This window comes from Halichoerus grypus, chromosome 3, assembly GCF_964656455.1.
Source record: "Halichoerus grypus chromosome 3, mHalGry1.hap1.1, whole genome shotgun sequence".
Lineage (NCBI taxonomy): Eukaryota > Metazoa > Chordata > Mammalia > Carnivora > Phocidae > Halichoerus > Halichoerus grypus.
Genome location: NC_135714.1, coordinates 66413045 through 66417644, shown reverse-complemented (window position 1 = coordinate 66417644; position 4600 = coordinate 66413045). Strand labels below are relative to the sequence as shown.

The following is a 4600-nucleotide window of genomic DNA, read 5'->3' as shown; positions in this document are numbered from 1 at the left end:
GTAAGATCCTTGAGGCTCTTGGCGGTAGCACTTGTATAGTGGGGACTCGTCAGTAGTACGAGGAAGGAAGGGACAATGAAATGATTTTGGTTGGGATGTGGGGCATCATGGATAACTTTCAAGGAGTGAGAAGGCCTTAGAATGATGTCTTGTGTAAGTTTATGGCATGAGATTTAAGTTTTCATAGAAGAAATAAATTGGGACCAAAATGGGGCGTAGTTTATTTTGTATCTTTGGAGATGTTTAGCATATTAAATGGCTTCTTTCTCTCCTGCTAAACATTGGAGGCCCATTAAGGAAACAGAAAAATGTTTGTACTTTCTATTCAATTTTTTCATTTCCTTCTCCAGCAGGCAAGAGTGATTCCAACATTTCCAAGCCAGATTGCTTCTTTTTCCCCTTTTTGTTTACTTAGTCCAGATTCCTGCCAAAAAGGTATTACTTATTCACATTTACTTTTGCATTATAATATGCTTATATCTTGCTTGAACGAAATTAACAGAGCTTTTGTAGATGTAGTTTTCTTAAAGTCAGATGGCCTAAGGATAGTCCTGAATTTGGGGGAAACTGATCCATGGGGATGTGCTTGGTTTGGTTGGCTGTTATATGTGCAAAGGGTAGGACCTGGATTTAATTCACCTTCAGTTTGTTAGACTATTAGAAACTTTTCTAATACTCAACCAATTAAGACCCAAATAAGGCTAAGTAGAGATAAAAATTTTCTATTATCTTCAAGAAAAAAATTGTTGCTTCAGTTTTTTGGGTAAGAGTTTTACTGACTGTTACATACCATACAACTAACCTACATAAAGTGTACAAATCAGTGGGGTTTAGTATATTCGTGAGTTGGGCAACCATCACCACAGTTTTAGAACATTTTTATAACCACCCTTACCGCCGCGCCCCCCCCCCCCCCGCAAAAAGAAAACCCATTCTCATTAACATTCACTCCCTCTATCTTCCCTACCCTCAGTTCTTGGAAACCACTAATTTTTTTGGTGTAGATTTGCCTATACTGGTGATTTCTTATGAATGGAATCAGAAACTAATACATGGTCTTTTGTGAGTGGTTTCTTTCACTTAGAATGTTTTTAAGGTGCATCCATATTTTAGTGGGTATCAGTACTTCATTTTTTTTTTAATTGCCAAAAGTATGGATATACTGCCATGATTTTATTTATCCATTCATCAGTTAAACATTTGGGTTGTTTCCATTATGGGGGGACTATTATGGATAATTCTGTGAACGTTAGTGTACAAGTTTGTGGACATATGTTTTCATTTCTTTTGAGTATATACCTCAGGGTGGAATTGCTGGGTCATATGCTAACTTACGTTTAAACTCTTGAGGATATGTCAAACTGTTTCTCCAAAGTGGCTGGACCATTTTGCATTCCCACTAGCAGTGGATGAGGATTCCATTTTCTCCACGTTCTTGCGAGTGTGAAGTGGTACTTCATTGTGGTAGTTGCCCAATTTTTAAGGACTTGGGGTTTGTAGGGAACTTGCTAGAGGATGCTCCTTGAGTGTAGAGGCAACGTCTAAGGTGAATTTGTCTTCACAGTCTCTGGCACACAAATAGATAAAGTATGTTCTATAACATACGTGTTTCTGAAAAATACCTCTGTTCAGAAAAATTGTGCATCTGAAAGAAGCAGGGCTTATAGGGAAAAAAGAAAGTTAGCATTGATTACTCGAAATCTATGGAATTTGATAATCTCTAAAATAGTGATCAGTACCTGGGGAAGTACTCCTAAGACCTCCCATCCCCTGCAAGGTAACTTAAGTGGAGATTGCCGTAGGGTATATTAAAAGAATGAGGCTGGTGGATGCTAGACATTACAGATAGAAGTGGAGCTAGGAGTATAATAATGGGCTGCTAAATGGTATAACCTGTTGAGCACCTGAGCGCATGTGAGTGGAGCTGGGGAGGTAGCCCCAGGTGGAGGCTCTCATTTTTCATTTTCTTAAGTTAGAGTTGAAAGTACCCCTGCAGCCAGTTAAGCATCATGGGTTCGGAGGAAAAGAGGGCTTTTCTTTCTGCTTAATTGGATTCCAGATACTGTGGCTGTCCTAGGAAAGATGAAACTGTGGCTCTCAACGTTATTCTCAAGGCATTCTCATACAAACGAGTTACTGAAAACTGCTATGCTGCAAAACAGATTTACTTTTTTTTTTTTTAAAGATTTTATTTATTTATTTGATAGAGACACAGCGAGAGAGGGAACACAAGCAGGGGGAGTGGGAGAGGGAGAAGCAGGCTTCCCTCTGAGCAGGGAGCCCGATGTGGGGCTTGATCCCAGGACTCTGGGATCATGACCTGAGCCAAAGGCAGACGCTTAGCGACTGAGCCACCCAGGCACCCCAAAACAGATTTACTTTAATAGTGTAGACTGATTAAATGAAAAACTCACTTTATGGGAACCACAAGGAGTCACTGCCCTAGGTATTCTTTAGGGCATACTTCTTCTGGATAGGGAAATACGTAATCCTTCATAAATGTGTAATTTTTTTTGAGTTGTATTTATGTATCTTTATATTTGGTTATAACTTTCACATTTTTGTTGCTATTTTACTGGTGACACTGAAGTTCTCAACTTGATCATTTGATTATCTTTGCTTCCTCCAATAACTTCATATCCAGTGATTAAACCTTTTCACTGCTGTTCACATAATGAACCGTTGTGATTATTGAATATATAAATGAGGATATGTAAGCTGTATGAAAGGTATTATTGTAAAAGGCATTGACCATTGTGCAATGTAATTTAAAATACCTTTTTTCAGGAATTAATATTCTTGGAGATGTTGGAAAAAGATTCCTGGGCCTTGGAAGATAATTACTCCAAATATACAGGGGAGGTAGTGTATCAGTATATCTTTCTGTTTTAAATGTACTAAGTGTTCCTGGAACAATAGTACTGAGTTGGAAATAGAGGATTGTCCAAGTAAAGATTTGTGAAGGCTTTGGTGAAATATAATTTCCTGTTATAGAATCTCATAATTCGGTAGCTTGGGGAAAAAATAACAGCTAATGGTTATTGAACCATTATATGTCAGGCATTGTGCTAGCATTTTATACACACAGTTTTGTTCTTATAAACACTGTTTCTCACAACAACCATATGAAAGCAAATAGACTATTTTAATTTAAGAGACGGGGAGGGGGTGGGGGCTGTTAGAGGATGCTCCTAGAGTATAGGAGAAGCCGAGCCCCGCCCGCACCCCCCACACCCCCCCCCCCCAGAGGGAGAAGCGAGGCAGAGCTAGATCCCAGGACCGAGATCATGACCGGAGCCGAGCCGAAAGCAAAGGCTTAACGAACTGAACCACCTAGGTACCTCGAAAGCAAATAGACTTTTTGCTTTCTAAGACTGGTATCTTCCTTGTTGAACACCTACCCTTTTGTCGGATTCCTTAGGTAGTTCTACTAGAACCCTTATTGCCCCAATATATTAAAATGTATTTCTAGTAACATTCTTGCAGAATTTTTCATCCTTTCAGTTCAGAAAGCCTTGGGGTTTGGAAATTATTGGTGACCAACTGTAAAAAACTGTTCTGAATCTGATCCTTTCTCCAAAATTTCGGATCTTTTCAGTTCATAAGTTGTACATTTTACCTTTTTTTAAAAGGTATATTTATTTAGGGGCACCTGGGTGGCTCAGTCAGTTAAGCGTCTGCCTTCAGCTCAGGTCGTGATCCCAGGGTCCTGGGATTGAGCCCCACATTGGGCTCCCTGCTCAGTGGGAAATCTGCTTCTCCCTTTCCCCCTTCCCCTGCTCCTGTTCTCTCTCACACACTCTCTCATGTGCATGTTCTCTCTCTCTTCTTTTAAAAAAGATTTTATTTATTTATTTTTGAGAGAGAGCGAGAGAGAGCCCGTGCAACTGCAAGCGGCAGGGGGGGCAGGGGAAGGAGAGGAAGAGCTGAGTGGAGAGTGCAATGCAGGGCTCTGTCCCAGGACCCCGAGATCATGACCCAAGCCAAAATCAAGAATTGGCCACCCAACCAACTGAGCCACCCAGGCACCCCTACATTTTACTTTTTGAATATGGATTGTGGCCCTCTGTATTAATTATTGTTATGTAAAAATCACCCAAAACTTAGTAGTTTACAACAATAAACACTTATCTTACAGTGGGAGGAGGGTGAAACGGAGAGACATCAGTTTTCCAGACTCTGATTTGGCAAGCCTCAGTTCCTTGATGGCTGTTGGCTAAAGACCAGTTCTTCACCATGTGAACATAGGCTGCCTGAGTATCCGCACAACATGACAACTGGCTTCCACCAGAGGGAATGATCCAAGAGAGAAATGCCAAGACAACATGGAGGTGGGCACATACAAGGGTGTGAATACCAAGGGTGGAGGATTATTGGGGATCCTCTTGGAGGTCAACTACCACACTTGACTTTTTTTTTTTTTTTAACTGCTTCAATTTATTGAATCAAGAGTTTGATATTTCGTAAGATAATTAGAAGTATGAGAGCCTGTGTATCCAATAAGTGCTCTCTTTTCTAAGGTGCACAGTTTCTTGGCTGTGAATATATAAATTCCATAAGTGATGCTACATTCTTTTTGGAAATTTGCTAAGGATTGTAT

At 40.2% G+C, this 4600-nt stretch overlaps 1 protein-coding gene across 34 annotated transcripts in view; it reads left to right on the top strand.

Annotated features, from left to right (window-relative positions):
• The window catches only part of SEC31A (SEC31 homolog A, COPII component), an 84703-nt gene that overhangs the window by 668 nt on the left and 79435 nt on the right, over positions 1 to 4600 (top strand). For 31 of the 34 annotated variants that reach the window (XM_036074373.2, XM_078068839.1, XM_036074370.2 and 28 more), the window contains 3 exons: positions 351 to 435; positions 2788 to 2862; positions 4139 to 4331. The gene's annotated coding sequence lies outside the window, so the exon portion shown is untranslated. The remainder of the gene's footprint in view (positions 1 to 350; positions 436 to 2787; positions 2863 to 4138; positions 4332 to 4600) is intronic. The other 3 variants (XM_078068840.1, XM_078068841.1, XM_036074371.2) reach the window with 3 other exon arrangements.